At 33.8% G+C, this 21,485-nt stretch overlaps 1 pseudogene; it reads left to right on the top strand.

Annotated features, from left to right (window-relative positions):
• The window catches only part of LOC113613147 (nuclear receptor coactivator 7 pseudogene), a 50,777-nt pseudogene extending 31,244 nt beyond the window's left edge, over window positions 1-19,533 (top strand).
• The last annotated feature ends 1,952 nt before the right edge of the window (window positions 19,534-21,485 follow it).

Raw genomic sequence — 21,485 nt, forward strand, 5'->3', positions numbered from 1 at the left:
CCTGGAATTTGTGAAGGAGATTATTGGAGAGGAGAAAGCTACCCCTCCCCCAAAAAAGAGCCCCATGTTTCTAAGTAGGAGTAATCTTGATTCTTTGAGTAAATACTTAGGGATATAAGTATATGATCCATAAGACATGTTAAAGAAGAAATTCAGGGGAAAAACAACCAGGAAAATTTACATTGAAAAGTTCTTCAATAGCAGAGGGAGGAACACTCCCAAACTCATTCTACAAGGCCACCATCACCCTGATACCAAAACCAGACAAAGATGTCACACACACACACAAAAAAAAAAACAACTACAGGTCAATATCACTGATGAACATACATGCAAAAATTCTCAACAAAATACTAGCAAACAGAATCCAGCAGCACATTAAAAGGATCATACACCATAATCAAGTGGGGTTTATGCCAGGAATGCAAAGATTCTTCAATATACACAAATCAATGTGATACACCATATTAACAAATTGAAGGAGAAAAACCATATGATCATCTCAATAGATGCAGAGAAAGCTTTCGACAAAATTCAACACCAATTTATGTTAAAAACTTTCCAGAAAGTAGGCAAAGAGGGAACTTACCTCAACATAATAAAGGCCATATATGACAAACCCACAGCCAACATCGTCCTCAATGGTGAAAAACTTAAACCATTTCCACTAAGATCAGGAACAAGACAAGGTTTTCCACTCTCACCACTATCATTAAACATAGTTTTGGAAGTGTTAGCCACAGCAATCAGAGAAGAAAAAGAAATAAAAGGAATCCAAATCGGAAAAGAAGAAGTAAAACTGTCACTGTTTGCTGACGACATGATACTATACATAGAGAATCCTAAAGGTGCTACCATAAAACTACTAGAGCTAATCAATTAATTTGGTAAAGTAGCAGGATACAAAATTAATGCACAGAAATCTCTGGCATTCCTATATACTAATGATGAAAAATCTGAAAGAGAAATTAAGGAAACACTCTCATTTACTAATGCAACAAAAAGAATAAAATATCTAGGAATAAATCTACCTAAGGAGACAAAAGACCTGTATGCAGAAAACTATAAGACACTGATGAAAGAAATTAAATGTGATACAGATAGAGAGATATACCATGTTCTTGGATTGGAAGATTCAATACTGTGAAAATGACTATACTACCCAAAGCAATCCACAGATTCAATGCAATCCCTATCAAACTGTGAATGGCATTTTTCATAGAACTAGAACAAAAAATTTCACAATTTATATGGAAACACAAAAGACCCCAAATAGCCAAAGCAATCTTGAGAAAGAAAAATGGAGCTGGAGGAATCAGGCTCCCTGACTTCAGACTATACTACAAAGCTGCACTAATCAAGATAGTATGGTACTGGCACAAAAACAGAAATATATATCAGTGGAACAGGATAGAAAGCCCAGAGATAAACCCATGCACATATGGTCACCTTATCTTTGATAAAGGAAGCAAGACTATACAATGGAGAAAAGACAGCCTCTTCAATAATTGGCACTGGGAAAACTGGACAGCTACATATAAAAGAATGAAATTAGAACACTCCCTAACACCATACACAAAAGTAAACTCAAAATGGATTAAAGAGCTAAATGTAAGGCCAGACACTATAAAACTCTTAGAGGAAAATATAGGCAGAACACTCTATGACATAAATCACAGCAAGATCCTTTTTGACCCACCTCCTAGAGAAATGGAAATAAAAACAAAAATAAGCAAATGGGACCTAATGAGACTTAAAAGCTTTTGCACAGCAAAGGAAACCATAAACAAGACGAAAAGACATCCCTCAGAATGGGAAAAAATATTTGCAAACGAAGCAACTGACAAAGGGTTAATCTCCAAAATATACAAGCAGCTCATGCAGCTCAATATAAAAAAATCAAACAACCCCAAAATGGGCAGAAGACCTAAACAGACATTTCTCCAAAGAAGATATACAGATTGCCAACAAACACAAGAAAGGATACTCAACATCACTAATCATTAGAGAAAGGCAAATCAAAACTACAATGAGGTATCACCTCGCACCAGTCAGAATGGCCATCTTCAAAATATCTACAATTAATGCTGGAGAGGGTGTGGAGAAAAGGAAACCCTCTTGCACTGTTGGTGGGAATGTAAGCTGATATAGCCACTATGGAGAACAGTATGGACGTTCCTTAAAAAACTAAAAATAGAACTACCATATGACCCAGCAGTCCCACTACTGGGCATATACCTTGAGAAAACCATAATTCAAAAACAGTCATGTACCACAGTGCTCATTGCAGCACTATTTACATAAGCCAGGACATGGAAGCAACCTAAGTGTCCATCAACAGATGAATGTATAAAGAAGATGTGGCCCATATATACAATGGAATATTACTCAACCATAAAAAGAAATGAAATTGAGTTATTTGTAGTGAGGTGAATGGACCTATATAGTCTGTTATACAGAGTGATGTAAGTCAGAAAGAGAAAAACGAATACCGTATGGTAACACATATATATGGACTCTAAAAAAAAAAGTTCTGATGAACCTAGGGGCAGGACAGGAGTAAAGACGCAGATGTAGAGAATGGACTTGAGGACATGGGGAGGGGGAAGGCAGGACATGGGGAGGGGGAAGGGCAATCTGGGAAGAAGTGAGAGAGTGGCATGGACATATATACACCACCAGATGTAAAATAGATAGCTAGTGGGAAGCAGCCGCATAGCACAGGGAGATCAGCCAGGTGCTTTTTTTTCAGCTTAGTGCTTTGAGACCACTTAGAGGGGTGGGATAGAGAGGGTGGGAGGGAGACGCAGAGGGAGGGGATATGAGGATATATGTATACGTATAGCTGATTCACTTTGTTATACAGTAGAAACTACCACAACAATGTAAAGCAATTATACCCCAATAAAGATGTTAAAAAAAAAAGTTCTTCAGATTCAAACAGAGTAGAAGATATTCAAGATCCAACCAACCAGATCAGAAAGAATTAACTGAACACCTATGATATTCAGTATAGAGCCTAGAAGGGCCTCAGCTTGTAGTAAGTCTTAACTAGTTAAGGTAAAGTCTAGGCTAGCCTACCCTAACAAAATTTTAAAGTCTCAAACTGATCCCAACGTAGCTTAACTACCCCCCAAAGTAAAACTCATTCCACTTTAAAGGATGCCTCTCTTAGGAGCATTACAGTAAAATATCACCTACGTCCAAAAATGGATCTTAAAATCATAGTGCTCAGTGAACCAAGCACATGCAATAAGTTTTATAACATTATACAGTAGTACATTGTTATAAGAACATGTAGAAGCAAACAACAACAAAAAAAAGATAGTATACGGGCTTCCCTGGTGGCGCAGTGGTTGAGAGTCCGCCTGCCGATGCAGGGGACACGGGTTCATGCCCCGGTCCGGGAAGATCCCACATGCCGCGGAGCAGCTGGACCCGTGAGCCATGGCTGCTGGGCCTGCGTGTCCGGAGCCTGTGCTCCGCAACGGGAGAGGCCGCAGTGGTGAGAGGCCCGCGTACCACAAAGAAAAAAAAAAAAAAAAAGATAGTATAGAAAGATTGTAGCAGAGTAGAGATGGGTAGGGAGGTGAGAGGAATATGTGAATGAAAAGGAATAAATGAAATAAGAGAAGAGAGTGACACTAATAAAAGTGTATTATTAACACAACCCTCTCCAAATGAGGTTAAAAATAAACAGCCTGATAATATCGTATTCACAAGGGTGTCTGTTATATAAGGCCCATAAAACCTAAGCAAAACATGTTGTGAACAGTATTTAATTTGGTTAATGTAAAATATCTGTGTGTGTCACTTCCCTTTCAGATTGACTTATTTTTAATTTACCTGAATAATCTGTACAGTCACCTTTATTTTGTCATGGTTCCATTTCAGCTTACTAGCTGACACATTCTTTAGATGACTTTTTCCTATCAGTTAAATGGCCACAAGTAAAACTGCACAATCTAGAGAGTGAAGAGAGCAGAGAAGGAGAATAAAAGGGAAAATGAAAAACTAGAGTACGGAAAAATGAGAGATGAAAGAGGCAATTGAAAGCAGCAGCAAGAGAAAAGTGGAAAACAAGCTGGACATTGTAAATCCACCCCTCTTAGGGCTCTCTTTTTCTTTTTCTCTGTTTCTCCTTCTGTAAATAAGGACTGTTTTACTAATTATATCCTCCCTGAATATAAAACCTTATTTTGTTTCCACTAAAAGAAATTGTATAGAGGAGTTCTAATTCAGCTAGATGGTGAAGACCAAGATGCAGGTAGCTAAGGAAGGGCTTTAGTGCCTTTCTCTCCCCCTCACATCAGGGTCTTATCTTCTGTCAACCCACGCCTCTCCATAAGCAGCAACACAACTGCTGATGGTATGAAGCTCAAAGAATCTACACACACCACCATTTAAAGATTGACAATAAATGTTTGTGACTATAGGTAATTTGGGGTGTAGTAAATAATATAACACATGGACAGAGATCAGTAAAAGAAAAAATATGTAGGTGAAGAAAAACAAATACTTTTAATCCCTCTGCTGCCAAACTGAACAAATGCCATTGGACTTGAAGGGATCAAAAAGGAGATGATGTAATTTTTACAAAGATATGTATCTTTCATACTTGTTGTCTAATTTTTTCCCCTTTCTATTTTATTATATTTTAATATGTCTATCTTTACTGAGAAACAAAAATGCAGTAATACACTGTACATAAAAGCAAACTCTGTGGAAGAGAAAGGAATTGATGGGCCTAGGGGAAGATGGTAAAGGCAAGAGACTGACAGTAACAAAACAAAACAAAAAGCCCCACAGTCTTTCCTTCTTTGGTGATAGATAATATATATATATATGTGTGTGTGTGTGTATGTGTGTATGTATATGTATATTATATATACACAAATATAAGGTTTTTTGTTTAAAAGACTGGAAAAGTTTTAATTCGGTATCAATTTTCATGAACATATATGCCATCTGGTTTGGACATTTTGATGTTACCTGCTGGGACATTTTCCCACCATCCTTCTCCAAGTTAATATGGCAATGTTAAGTGAAAATATAGAAAATACAATTAGGTTTGTTGATCTACTTAAGCTTTAAAACCATAAATCTATCTATTCATTATTATATTTTAAAGCATTATTTTTATTGAAAATAGTACAAAGTCATAAAATTAGAATAATCTGATATTTAACTTACATATATATATTTTTTTCACCACTAACTTTTAAATATCTACAGTTTTCCTTTTCTTTAGCACTCTTCTCTTAATAAATGGCCACTCCAGCAGCTGCATTCCCTGTGAGTTCTACAACAAACATCACTGAAAATTACTTGTGTTAAGCATAATGTTTTCACAGCTGCAAGCAGGATTTTTAAATAGCAAAGGTGCACTGAAGCTATCCTCAGCAATTAATAAATACAATACTAACAATATTTGTACTTGTGACATTTTTACTCTGAGCATACCAAAGCACTTTACAAATAAACATGTGTTATTAACCTAATTTTTCACAGATGGGGGAAAACCCACTAGATTAGGTTAAGGTGACATAAGTGACTTTGCCAAAGATTGCCCAGCAAATCAGATGCATGACCTTGAACAGAACCCAGGACTCCAATAGGGTCTCTGCTTTGCTTTGTGAAACTCCAGCACCTATTAGAATTTGAAGTTTAAATGAGAACCACTTAATGAATTTTGCACATCACCATATTTGTAATAACATTTGCCATAAAAACCACTGTGCCGGGCTTCCCTGGTGGCTCAGTGGTTGAGAATCTGCCTGCTAATGCAGGGGACATGGGTTCGAGCCCTGGTCTGGGAGGATCCCACATGCTGCAGAGCAACTAGGCCCGTGAGCCACACTACTGAGCCTGCGCGTCTGGAGCCTGTGCTCCGCAACAAGAGACGCCGTGATAGTGAGAGGCCCGTGCACCGCGATGAAGAGTGGCCCCCGCTTGCCACAACTAGAGAAAGCCCTCGCACAGACACGAAGACCCAACACAGAAAAAATTAATTAATTAATTAATAAAAAACCACTGTGCCAGTTATGTTTCCATTATCTTTTCCATAAAAAAAAAAAACGTTAAATTTTAGAGAGATTTTTTACAGAGAAAAAAACCTGCAATCAAACCACTCGGGCACTCAGTGATGCGTCTCCTCAGGAGTCCTGTCAGTGAAACGCACAGGAGCAATGGAGGGACAGTTGGTGGATATAAAGGAAATAATAGTCAGGCTTTGGATGACGTTCAGAGGATGAAAGGCAGGAAGAGGCTAATGGAAAGCCCAGGATGTTTGTTCAAAAGGTGTGTTCCTAGCCAGCTATCAAAGCTCATGAGCCTTTTGTCAACGTAGATTAGATATTTTTAATAGTATACTGTAAGTTCTCAACTAATTCTTAAAGATTAAATTGTCCACTGGTTAATAAGAGATACCCTACTTTCAACCAGTCTATGAACTCTGCATATTCATCAATTTTGTGCTACATAAGTATATCCATAGTTCCTTATTGTTTAGAAGACTGTAAAAGTCATTCTTAATTCAGTATCTTACCTTTATTAACATATATGCCTTCTGGTTTGGACATGTTGATGCTAACACAGATGGTTGCTACCTGCCAGGGCATTCTGCCACCATTCTTCTAAATCAACATGGCAATGTTAAATGAAAATATAGAAAATAAAGTGAGATTTGTTATTTTCAAAACGGTAAATCTATCTACTCATCATTATGATATTTTAAAGCATTATTTTTTAATTTATTTTTGGCTGTGCTGGGTCTTCGTTGCTGCACATGGGCTTTTGCTAGTTGCTGCGAGCGGGGGCTACTCTTCGTTGCAGTGCATGGGCTTCTCATTGTGGTGGCTTCTCTTGTTGAGCATGGGCTCTAGGCGCATGAGCTTTGGTAGTTATGGCATGTGGGCTCAGTAGTTGTGGCTTGTGGGCTCTAGAGGGCAGGGTCCGTAGTTGTGGCTCGCAGGCTTAGTTGCTCCATGGCATGTGGGATCATCCTGGAACAGGGATCAAACCCATGTCCCCTGCATTTGCAGGTGTATTCTTAACCACAGCGCTACTAGGGATGTCCCTAAAGCATTATTTTTTATTAAAAACAGTACATGAAAAGGCATAAAAATTAGAATAGTCTGATAATTAACTGAAATATAGCTGTTTCCTATTAAGACTATGCAAAGGACATTCTTCCATATGTTGTTTCAAAAGCTAATACATTATTGTTTTTAAGAGTAAAAGAGTAACTGAAACACAAGTAAAATGATATGCTTCAAGCAGAATTTCTCTGGCTGTAAATAATTTTTCAAAATAAGTAAGAGTTAAATGATTATAAAAAAAGAATCATGTTTACCTCATAAATATGTATATTACAAAAGCACACTATCTGATATGTAAAAAATCCTGTGCTTAAGTGTTGTCCTGTGGGATTCACAAACAAAATATAATTATAACTTTTTTATAGTATGCTATAGATTACAAATCTCTAATCATGCACAACATATTTGTTTTATATTTTGAAATAGGATTACTTAAAAAATCTCCTTTTGCTTTTTTCCTTAACTATTTTATAATTTATGAAAATAAATCTGCTTAAAAAATAAAACAAAATAATATATATACACAAGAGTATAACATTCTCCTTGCTTCTTCACAATCCTCCAGTTATACATCTGAGTTAAACAAATTAACACAGAAACACACATATTTTATAAAGACTATAAAATATTAATATGTGCATAATCTTATAGCCTTTATGTATATAAATGGAAAATAGTATTCATATCCTCCAAAAACTTGCTTTAAAATAGAATTTTGAGGAATTTATAAACCAATACAATTAGATGCACCTCATTCAAGGTATGCTTAATATTTAAACAACCCTCAGCTGATAAACATTTCAACTTTTTCCAGGTTTATTTCAATTTCAAGTAATGCTACAAAGACTAATGAACATATAATTACTGCACACTTTTTTGAACATATCTCTATAAATTTTCTTAGGTTAAATTATTTGGACAGCAAATATGTAACATTTAGAACATAATAGATATCATCAAATTGCCCTCTAAAAGTTTCAACTAATTTATGATTACTCTAACAGATTATAAGAAGACTGGGGCAAATGTATTTTTCTCTGATTAAATAAGTAATACATCTAATTCAAAATAATATGGCTAAAAGCTGACAATATTGTCTATACAAAATTTTCAGTAAGATAACCATAAACACATTGGTGTACTCTCCAAACTAGACTCAGACAATTGAATGCCTGAATTGTGGATGTACCAACACTTATTTAAGACAGATGGAGCCAGATTTTTTTCAAGTATATTTAAGCTTCAACTCTTTGCCTAAAACACCCATTTAAAAATATAATATAGAATATACCTAAAAAAATGTTACAAGAATTATGCAGTTCCCTACACCATCTGTTTTCTGTGTTAGAGAATCAGAGCATGTAACAATCAGAAAACTGGACAACTTTCAACCCGCCTCTTAGGATTTTGTTCTGGGGCCTCTGTGAGCCATCAGTACTTCTTGGATATCATCTTTTAATGGCTTTTCAGAGTGAGAAATAACAGGATATATTTATGCATAAAGAAAGGAATAGGGAGGAAGTTCTAAAAATGAATTGAGGGAAACCATTGATTCTATTGTTGGAGGAATAGTTTATCAAATACACCACTGGAGAAAGAGTTGAAGACAAAAGCATACTATTAATTATGCATTCTGGAGAACTTTAGTTTACACATTATTTAAAATTATGAAGAGAACCAAGTAGAGGAGTACAAGGAAGTTTCTGGAGAAAGCCAAAAAATATCTAAAGCATGATATGGTAAACATATCAACTTGAACTGTAGCTTCACATATAAGAAAAGGATTTCTTTTTTTTTTTTTTTTTTTTGCGGTATGCAGGCCTCTCACTGTTGTGGCCTGTCACGTTGCAGAGCACAGGCTCCGGACGCGCAGGCCCAGCAGCCATGGCTCAAGGGGCCAGCCGCTCCGCGGCATGTGGGATCTTCCCGGACCGGGGCACAAACCCGCGTCCCCTGCATCGGCAGGCAGACTCTCAACCACTGCGCCACCAGGGAAGCCCCAGGATTTCTTTTTAATTGTCAAAAATAATACTTTCAAGAGGACATAAGTACATAACCATAAATTATAAGCCAAAACCACCTTATTAAGTAAAAAAAATCTGAAAATATTTCCACTAAAAATATAGCAGAAGGGAAAGTGAATACCACAAGTGGCTACATCTGAAATAAAGACATAATTTAGGGTCCTCACTTTTCAAATTTCAGAAAAAAAGTTTGTCACTGTCTTGAGCATAAAAAAGACACATTCTTCATGAAATAAGAACACAAGAAAATATCATCAGTAAAAAACAGTCCAAAAGTGAAAAAGGGTGAGATGAGATGGCAGTAGAATGAAATATGAATAAGAAAAAAAAAAACATAAGAGTGCATCTACTAAATCACAATAGTGTAATCAAATAGTTAAACCCTTAACTAAGAAGCCAATTTGACATTAAAGAAAATCAAATCAATGAGGTAGAAACAGATTTGAAAACATCCAAAAATGCAAATAAATTCAAGAGAGTTGAAAAAAAAAACTTTGAGGAAAGTTTATATGTGTAATTCAGGAAATGGATATACAGTAAATTGTTAATTGATATTCCTGAAGAATAAACCAAGGCAAGTAAAAGAAATGTAACAAAGTAAAAGTAGAATGATAAACCAGAAAAACTCCAAATGATATTCTAAAAAAATGTACACTTCCATGCATATTATGATTCTATTATAAAGATAAAGAAAGATCGTACTGAACGCAAATATATATGTAAAGAAACAAAACTCAGAAATGACCAAAACATGTTTTACAAATTTAAATAAAAATTGTTAGCATGACAACATATATACTGCAATGAACAAATGTGTATCACAGACTATTTTTATACCCAGCTGTTTTCATTACAAATGTCACAGAAAGAACATCAGATAAGTAAGATTTCAAAAAACATTTGATGTATTTATTCTTCTAAAAATTATTTGAGGGTGGTTTCCAAGTAACATAGAAAACTTGAATATTAATAACCAAAAAAGGGTATCATTTTATGATGAGACCCATTGTAAGGATTACAAATTAAATACACAAAAAGTGGTCTCTTTAGCAAGTGGTGTTAGGAATGCTGGATAACCACATGTAATTCAATGAAGTTAGAACATTCCCTCACACCATTCACAAAAATAACTCAAAATGGCTTAAAGACTTAAGACATGACAACCATAAAACTCCTAGAAGAGAACATAGGCAAAACATTCTCTGATATAAATCTTAGCAACATTTTTTAGGTCAGTCCCCCAAAGCAATATAAATAAAAGCAAAAATAAACAAATGGGACCTAATCAAACTTATAAGGTTTTGCACAACAAAGGAAACCATAAATAAAATGAAAAGACAACCTAAGGATTGGGAGGAAATATTTGCAAACGATGGGACCAATAAGGGCTTAATCTCCAAAATATACAAACAGCTCATACAACTCAATAACAACAAAAAAACCAAACAACCCAATCAAAAAATAGGCAGAACACCTAAATAGACATTTCTCCAAAGAAGACATACAGATGACCAACAGGTACGTGAAAAGATGCACCACATCACTAATTATTAGAGAAATGCAAACCAAAACTACAATGAGGTATTACCACACACAGGTCAGAATGGCCATCATCAAAAAATCTACAAATAAATGCTGGAGAGGGTGTGGAGAAAAGGGAACCTTTCTACACTACTGGTGGGAATGTAAATTGGTGAAACCACTATGGAGAACAGTATGGACGTTCCTTAAAAAACTAAAAATAGAGTTACCCTATGATCCAGCGATCCCATTCCTGAGCATATACCCAGAAAAGATAAAAGCTCTAATTTGAAAAGATACATGCACAACAAAGTTCGAGGTGGCACTATTTATAATCGCCAAAATATGGAAGCAACCTAAGTGACCATCAAATAGATGAATGGATAAAGATGCAGTATTATGTATATTACTCAACCATAAAAAGAATGAAATAATGCCATTTGCAGCAACATGGATGGAGCTAGAGTTTATCATACTAAGTGAAGTCAGACAGAGAAAGACAAATTTCATATAATATCACTTACATGTGGAATCTAAAAAATAATGCAAGTGAACTTATTTATAAAACAGAAACAGACTCAGACATAGAAAACAAACTTATGGTTACCAAAGGGGAAGGGAGAGGGAGGGATAACTGGGACTATGGGATTAACAGATAAACACTATTAAATTAAAAAAAAAGTAGAATAATTTCTGACCATATTATTAGCAAATGCAATATAAGTTTTTTTGAAAGGAGAAAGTATGTATAAATGTGAAGTCTAGCTTTTAAAGGCCAGATAATATCAACAATTACTGAAAACTGAAGGAAATTGGGGGAGAGCTAAGAAAGAGCTTATTTAAGCTTTGCTTTAAATGGAGGGCTTCAGTCTTTAAAGATACTGTTAAATCTTTACTTTGACAACTAGAAAAAGCACACTAAATATACAATAATACAACCAAAAATAAAAGCAAGAAATCTAAGAGGGTAAGAAATATAAAAATTTTAACAAGATGACATTATAAACAAATATAGCTCATAAAAACAAATTAAATGCATTAAAATTTCTTGCTAAAAATGTATTTCCTAAGTTTTCAAACATGCAATATAGCCTATGCTGTAGATATAGGGTATACCTCAAGAAAAATATACAAAAAATATTAAAAACAAAAGGTTGATCAAAGGCATGTCTAACTAATGTAAATAAAAAGAGCCCTCCAAATCCATAGTAATACTGCATAAAATAGAACTCAAGATAATGAACATTAAATTATACCTTGAATGAAAGGGTGAAATTCATGATCAAAATATAATTGTAATGAAAATTTTTGCAAAGTCATAAAAATACTTCGTGTAAAACTGTTAGGAAATGCAAATATAAGTAGACAGAAGTAAAAAAGCAATTATTACATTTTGATGTTCTTTCCCATCTTTAGCAGATCAAGTGGGCAAAACCTATACAAAGATAGTGTTTATTTAATGGTATAAGTAATATGGTTAATTTATTGAAGGGATAATACACTTTCTATTATCTTTTTCACCTTCTTTATAACTACATTTTTTACACCAATGAAATATTTACCAATAAAAGTTTGTTCAAAGACAATCTCAATTTTATGGGCCACAATCTCTATACATATTGTGACTCCACACACACTCAGACTAAACTATAACAAAAGCCACCTTTATATCCAGGCATTTGATTTGTTTTTAAATGCTGTGCTATAGAGTTGTTAACTGAACTGTATTTATTGATTTTGTCTAAATTATTTCCAGCATGTTCATTTTCTCTGTTGTAATAGAGTACATTTATGCTTTATAACTTTTAAAAAAATTACCTTCCAATGCTTCCTATGTCAATACTTTATAAAAACATCCATTACAATTATTTTAAAACAATTATACTTTTTAATTGATATTATACATTTTAGTATTAATTTCTCTTATTCCTTTCTTTTTTGTTTGCTAATATTTTCACTTTCTTGGTTGATTATTCAATTCAGTTAAAATAGCTTAACATCAGAAAGCCTTACAATCAATTCAATATATACCAAAATGGCATTTCATAAATTTTAACATTCATTTGTCAAAAAATTCATAAATGCTGAATATGAAGCTATTTTATTATATCAAAAGGTAAAATTATATGAAAATGTAAATGGATAGTATCTGAAACTGAGTTATAAAAATTGTAACAAGTTTTGCCTAATTCTTCTGCATAAACTCTTGGGCATTCACACCCATGCCAGAAAAAAATACACACACACTTGAACACACATGTAACCAGGCAAAGTTAATCAGTGTTCTTTATAGTCGAATGTACCACAGCCTTTAATATGGTAAGATGCATTTAGAGATTGTTTTTGTGTCATTTCTTCAATTAAGACATATTTATTTAAGTGAAAATCATTAACATTGTCCTTATCTCTAAGTAGTTTGATCATGCATGCTTATCCTCTTCCTCTGGTCTATCTATAGTTTCTAATTGCTCTACAATGAATAGGTATTGATGAAAAGTAACATTTTTTAAAAAAGTATTTAACTAGAATAAATCATGGGAGACATTTGAAATCTTATAGTGGGGAAAATTTTCTTATGATATCAAAACTAAAAAAAAACACATAGAAACATGCTTTTATTAGGCAAATTTCAAATGTACCCCAAAGAGAAAGTATTACAAATGAACCCACGTGTAGCACTTCAAAAAGTATCACTTTGCTTATCTTGTTTTCTTTATTTCATCCACCAACACCATTTTTCTTTTCTTTCAAATTCAAGACATATAATATACCTATAAAAACTTCTGTATATATCTCTAGAGATAAGTTTTATTAGCATAAATTCAGTATTGATTTTAAGCAAACAAATTTACCAAAAATCTTAATTTACCCTAAAATGTCCATAATTTGAGATTTGCCACTTTTTTTTTTACAAAAAATATTTTTGGTTGATTTGTCAAATAAGACAGTTTAACTTCAATTTAATAGTAGTACATTATTGAACAATACTGTAGTAAACTATAAGTAATATAATAAAACAAGGTCTATATATATATTTCTATTCATTTACTTAGGTATAATTTTATATATCTACATATATATACACAGTTTCTCTCCCTATCTGTTTTTAAAAATCTTTTTCTATTTAAGTATAATAAATATACAGGAAGATACACATCTTAAGTATATAGTTTAATGAGTTCAGACAAATGAATGTACCCATATAACTCATATCCATATTAAGACGTAAAAAATTCTTCACCAGAAAGTACCCTCTTGCCACTTTGCAGTACATCTACTACTCAGCAGGAAGACACTATTCCAATTTTGGTTACGTAAATTTTGCCTATTCTGAAAATTCACACTAATCAAATCAGAGGGTAAAAACTATGTAAGAACAGCATGATTTTTGTGAGAGTCAAATTTTCCCTGAATATAATGGTTGTTCACTTCTTTTAATTGCTGAAAGTATTCCATTGTATGGTTATTTTACAATATATTTATCTATTCAACCCTTTTAATATGGAATATTTCCTTTTTTTGTCCACTATGAAGAAAACTTCTATGCATATGATTTTAGAAGTCATTTGTGAATATATTTTTAATTCACTTGGATAAACATGAGTGGAACTCCTATCTCATAGATGTATGTTTACAAAAACTATCAAATAATTTTTACAAAGTGGTTAATTTTATACTTTTGCCAGTAATGTAAGAGAGTTTGGTGTACATTTGAGGTTTTAGTATTTTTAATAATAGTCATTCTAGTAACATAGAGTAGTACTTCATTATGGCAAAATTTGCATTTTTTCTGATGAGTATTATTGTTGAGTACTTTTCCATATGCTTCTTGGCCTGTGCATATTTTCCTTTTAGAAATGTCTGTTTAAGTGTGTCGATCATTTTTATGTTCTTTGTATTTTTATTTAAAATGTAATTTAAATATATATTATAGATAATATTCATTGTATATTTATACTACAATTTATTTATAATGTAATACATCTTTATTTTATTACATAATTTACTACAATATTCAACAGGAATAATGGCTAGTAAAATAAGGGAAGAAACACAAATAAATAACAAAGATTAGAATGGAAATAAACCTGTCTTTATTATAGGTATTTTATTGTATTAATATTATAGGTACAAACCCTAAAAGATATAGAAAACTCTATTAGAACAGTTACTTTATCAAGTAATTTTAGCAAGGTCACAGGACACAAGATCAATTACAAATGCCATTTGTAATTCAGAATACTCAAAAAAAAAAAAAAAAACCCAACCAAGTAGCATCAAAATTAAAATACTAAAGAATACATTTAGTCACATATGCTTAGAGCAGGGAACTACAAAGCACTGCAAAGAGAAATTAAAGAAAATGTGATAAACGGAGACCTGGTGTTAATGGATTGAAGGATTTGATATTGTTAAACTGCAACTCTGCCCAACTTGATCTGTGATTGCATATCAACATCCTAGGTTTTATAAGTCAACAGGTTGACTTTAAAATTTTTATGCAGAGTCAAATTATCTAATATAGCCAAAACAACCCTGAGGAAAAAAAACAAGGTTGGACATATGTAGACAGGTAATTCAGTATGAAATAAGACTCTTCACCAAGTGTTGTTAACTAACCATATGCATATCTGTATAGAAAACTAGTTGGGGCAGGGGTTTTACCTGTTTACAGTTTTATTCCCTTCTGACATTCTTTGCCTTTTAGTTGAAGTAGTTTGTCCATTAACATTTAATCTAATTAATATTGTTGGATTGAATATACCACTTCTTAATTTGTTGTGTACTTGTCTATTATTTTATCTAGTTCTCTTTTCTTGCTTTTTCCTTTATTTGAATTTCAAAAAAGGCATTTTAGTATATGTTTAATGTGTTCTCAAAGTATTTTATTTAGAAATTAACATCTTTTTTCATAAGTGCGAATTATAAACCTCATGTATCATATCCTCTTTCTAGAAAAGTTATGGCAGTTAACATATCAACCCATTGTGCATTACAGAAATGTATAATCCCTGTTCTTTTTACCAGGAATTTGTTCTTTTAAGATATAAACATAACTAAATATAAATATAACTAGAGCAATGACTACTTCACTCACAGTTTATTATGTTTTAGTTTGTAATTTTTGTTTGTTTTGTGTTATTTTGGCAGGTTTTAGCAGGATTATATGTGCTTCATAATTAGGTGCCTTTCAATCATTTTCTAAATTCTATGTGTATTTATATTTTATGGATATTATCCTCACTTATAAAATTAGAAAGCTAAGACTCAGAAAGATTAAGTCATTTCCTAAAGTCATGTAAATGATGAAGTCAGAATTAGAATCCAGGCCATATTATTTCTAAAATACATATTTCTAAAACAATATACAGCATTATATCCTCACAGAACTTGCTGTCAGAGAGCTCACATTCTCATTAGCAAATTGTCTATAAAATAATTTTATAATATAAATTGGATCTTAAGTAATTTAAAGTAGATATAAATGTAGAAGTAATTAATATTTATATTAATATTCCTAATTTTATTTCAAATGATTAAAATTCAGAATGAAACTTCTGACTCATTCTGAGTTTATACAGGTACAGATGCTTACAACAAAGGACTGATTCATTAATTGACAATAAGATCAAATGTTGACTTTTAAAATTTGGTATCAAATTGATGAATGGATAGATGAATAGATAAAGAAGATGTGGTATGTATATCCAATGGAATATTACTCAGCCACAGAAAAATGAAAACGTGCCATTTGTGACAACATGAATGGACCTAGAGGGTATTATGCTTAGTAAAATAAGTCAGAGAAAGACAAATACCATATGATTTCACTTACATGTGTATCTAAAACACAAACAAAACAGAAACAGTCTCAAACTTGTAGTTGCCAGAGGGGAGGGGATGAGGGATGCGTAAAATAGGTAAAGGATTAAGAGGTACAAACTCCCAGTTATAAAATAAAAATTTCATGAGAATGCAATATACAGCGTAAGATATATAATCAGTAATACTGTAATAACTTTGTATTGTAACACATGGTTACTAGACTTATTGTGGTGATCATTTTATGATGTATTTAAATGTCAAATCACTATGTTGCACACCTGAAACTAACATATTATTGTATGTCTACTATACTCAAATTTAAAAAAAAGTTTTTATCTAATTCTGTAGTATAAATTTATTTTTGAGATTATTAATTGAATTGATATTATAATCATGTAAAATTTGTCATACAAAATCTTCCCCAGAACTGTTTCATTGTGCTTGTTACATAACTTAAGTAGACTTGCTCTTTCTAAAAAGATTAATTTGGGACTTCCCTGGTGGCACAGTGGTTAAGAATCTGCCTGCCAATGCAGGGGATACGGTTTCAAGCCCTGGTCTGGGAAGATCCCACATGCCGCCGAACAACTAAGCCTGTGCGCCACAACTACTGAGCCTGAGCTCTAGAGCCCGTGAGCCACAACTACTGAGCCCACGTACCACAACTACTGAAGTCCACTTTCCTAGAGCCCGTGCTCCACAACGAGAAGCTACCACAATGAGAAGCCCACGCACTGCAGCGAAGAGTAGCCCCCACTCGCCACAACTAGAGAAAGCCCGCACGCAGCAAAGACCAACGCAGCCAAAAGTAAATTAATTAATTAATTAATTAATTTTAAAAAGATATTACTTTATATTTTCTTTTTTATGTAAATTTCTCTAGTAGCTCTTAACAACCATTCACTTGTTCCAGGGTTTATTATCCTAATTGAGAAAATGTGAAATGAAGTACCACAGCCACTTGAGTTGTAAAACTACTACATCTGTTTAGTTTGGGAAATGGAATACCTGTTCCAGGAATTTACATTCTCATGTTCAGAGAAAGCCAATATAACTGGGGTTAATTTGTGGGAAGACATTTGAAATGAACAAGTAGGTGAGACTTTTCTCTCCTCTAAACCACTGAACATTTATTTCTTATTGAGAAAGGTAAATTATCATCCTTCTGTGAATTATATTTGAGGCAAGGGCATTCAGCAGTGAGTAGGAAATGCAGTTCTCTGGCAGAAGTAGATATAAGTACCACTTTTAACTTATTGGGGGAAGAGGAAATAGATAATGTGATTTTCATGCTGTGAATACTAGTCTGTATTATGAGTTAACAGGTGAATTTCATGAAGCAGACAATTTTACTAGTGCTACCTTGAATCAGGAAACATTTGAATTCTGTTAAGTAATTCATTTAAATATTGATTGATTTGTTTGGTTAATGGAAGGAATGTTATCTATTTGCCAAGCATTGGGCTACAATTCTGAATGTATATTTCAGTAAAGAAAATATCTTCTTTGCTTTCTGGGGATTTTTTTCTCATAAAAATGATCTATATTTATTCAGACCTGGAGGAGAAGTGAAATGATTTTTCAACTTGAATATAAGTAAAAGGGAATTTTTAAACTACTTCCTAGATTTAGTGCATACAGTGGCAGTCATGAAAATACTGGGAGATTTTGAATTAGAATCAAACTCTCTAAAAGGCTCCCATTATCATTCTAGGGTAAAAATACAAGTACATGAATGGTTATAAATCTTGTTAATTGATTCTCTACAAAGCATTACCATTCATGTGCTTAATATTAGGTATGTATTTATTCTATAGTATGCATTATTAATTAATCCTTTAAACATAATTGTGAGGCAAAATTCTTTATAATTACTATAATCCAGCAATATTTATCTTTTATTATTTAAGTAATATACATAGCAAGGCATTGTTCTAAGTGCCTAAAAATATTAACACATTTAAAACTCATTAAAACTCTATAAAATAGGTACAAATAAATATTATTTCTACTTTCAGCTGAGGAAAATTTGAAGAAACAATATTAAGGTCACACAACTATGGATCCCAGTGGACCTGGGATTCATCATATAAGCTATACCCTAAGTTCCATATTTGTTTTGTTGGGAGAGATAATAGCATAATGAATTCTCATATACTCATCACCCAGTTTCAACAACTAGAAATATCTGCCCAATTTTGTTTTAACTGTATCCTCCCCAACGTATCCACATTTTAGTGTTAGATGGAACTGAGTAAGGTCAGCAAGAACCTCTGACACTCATGCTGCATTTGAATCTATAGGCAAAGAAAATTCCTTTTTTAGGGGAAGATGATGACTTTGCTTACTTAGAAGAACTTTCTTCTCAAACTGATAGTGGAAAGACCAAAAAAGACACCTCAAAGCAGTACCTTTCTCTTGACTGCGAGGAGCTAAGGTAGCTAAGTCAAAAAAATTGGTTCTGCTACAGGAATTCAAATACACTCAACTCTGAATTTTTTAGCAACAGGGTGTGATGCTGAACTGAGGGGGCCCTAGATTTAGAAGCTCATGAGAATCATGATATAATGCTGGAAGTGGACAAGCAATTCAGTTCCCCAGAAAGCCAGGCGGAGAACACATTGAACATACATGGAGATATAAAGTTAAACTTATTGAATATTACCTTAATAAGAACAAAGAAGGGTCACAGATACGTGAAAACTTGCAGAAGACAGAATTAAATGATGGAAAAATTATTGAAACAGTGGGAAAATACATCACCCTTAGTAGTTATTTTCTCCAGGCATGTGATCCCTCAACTGAGGGCAATTAAGAGCCGGATAAAACCTGAAGGAGAAAGTCTCTTTCACTGCAACTAGGTTCTTTAACAGAAGAAAATCTGAGTAAAAAGTTACTAGATTCCTCTTTGGTATCTACTTCAGATATCAGCTGCTAAGGTGCACATTGATAATAAATCTGAAATTCAGTTATGACTGTTAAAGATAATTCAGGTACCCATTGGAAATATATGTCCTTCCAAAGAAGAGAAGAGTATTAAGATTCCACCCATATTTCTATAAAGCGGGAAAACCAACGAGAAAAGGCTTTGCTACTCACACTGCAGCTGTGATCCAGCAGTACAACAAAGGAAGGAAGCAACCAGAGTACTGGTTTGTTGTTCCTTGGAGAGAAGTTGTCAGAAGATAAAAGATCACCATGGATCCAGGAAAGCTGGCAGTTTCTTCTTACATACTGAGAGATGCTCACATTCACTGAAGATAAGTGCACATCAACTTTAAACCCTCCTTGTCTACATTGCAGCTTGCAGAATCGCATCCTTCCCTGAATCAGTTGAGGATGACAGTGGTGTGCTTGGGCTATTTGCAAGTGTCCAGAACTTGACTTCTAAAACTGGCTTCTGGGCTGCACCTCGCAGGCCTGCAAGCCTTGTAGTTGCCCAGCCTCAAGACTGAAGGAAGAGCCTCAAGACAGCACCAGAGACATCACTGGTTTAATAGACAGGAGATCTTACACCTATGTTCAGCAGACGGCAGAAAGGACATGGCAGCCATCTTTGCTACTCAGAGGAGAAGGAAGCTACCATTTATAAGGGGAATTGACATCAGGCTGGCTCATCAACTACCAGGGAAACCAGCAGCTGAGGTACATCTCTCACAGCCCGTCAGTTTAACGATCATAATGAGGGCAAATGTTTCCTTTTAATAAACTAGCAGGTGGAGCCATCTGGCCTAAGGGGCTGGGTCAAGCATGTTTGCATGAGTAGGGTGTAGGTGAAGCAGGACTGGTCGAGCAGGGGACATACAAACAGCAAGAGAACAGCCATCATGAGTGGCCTGACCATATACTGGCACATCCAGATTTTTCCTACTCTCAGTCTTGGTGCTAATTTAAACATGATAACAGTGGATAATTCCACCTTATTTTAATTATCTAGTACAGGATTTCTCAAATTTGGCACTATTAACATTTTGAACTGCATAATTCTTTGTTTGAGGGGATGTCCTATGCATTTTAGGATATTTATCAGCATCCCTGGCTTCTACCCACAAGATGCCAGTAGCACCTCCCCAGTTGTGACAACAAAAAATGTCTCCAGACATTGCCAAATATCGTCTGAGGAATAAAATTGCTTCACATTGAGAACCACTGGTCAGTTATTGGACGATTAGACCACGGACTGTAGGCCATTCTGAAAGTAATTATGTGCCATTATAGCTGAGTAATTTAGGGATTTGACTACTCAAATTTTTTTTACTTGATTATATTCGCAGTATTTATTTAACTGCATGTACCTTGTTTTCTTTGCTAAACCTCAATTCTTTTGCAAAGAATTTAATTAAATTTTCTTTAACTTGAAACAAAATTCCCAAAAATGTCCTTTCATGTGTTAATACTTAGTATGTATTTCTAACAGATAAAACTTTCTTTTTATACACAACCTTAATTTAGTAACCACAATAAACACAATAATAATTCTTTGATCTTATCCAATACAGAGCTGATAGCTAGTGTCACCAATTGTTTCAAAAATGTGTTTTTATTGTTGATTCCTGTGAAATGAGATCAAACAAGATCTACATATTGCGGTTGGTTGACTTTTTTTTTTACTCTAGGGCATCATCTATCTTTATTCATTGTTTTTTCAGGCTATTTATTATTTGAATAAATGGGCTAATTTGTCCTGTAGAATTTCCCACTGTCACATTGGTTAAAGTGTGCCACATGAAGTGGGTTGTGTTTCAGGAAATTAAACCTAAGTTTAGGAAACCTATTTTTTAAATAGTGGTCAATAATTACACTTATCGCTCTGTAGGGAGTCATTTTCTTTATTGTACTGGACACTAAGAATGTGTGCACTTTGATCTTGAGGGTGATAACTGTGTCTTCCAAGGTAATCCTCTGCAAATGTCATTGAAAAGGTCCATCAGTGCCTCACTCACAAAGCATGCAGAAACATGAGAGATTTATGGATTATTGACTCCCCAAAATATTTGCCCCTCATTTCTACATT

This window comes from Aethalodelphis obliquidens, unplaced genomic scaffold, assembly GCF_003676395.1.
Source record: "Aethalodelphis obliquidens isolate GAN/ISIS:26980383/991018 unplaced genomic scaffold, ASM367639v1 scaffold3, whole genome shotgun sequence".
Lineage (NCBI taxonomy): Eukaryota > Metazoa > Chordata > Mammalia > Artiodactyla > Delphinidae > Aethalodelphis > Aethalodelphis obliquidens.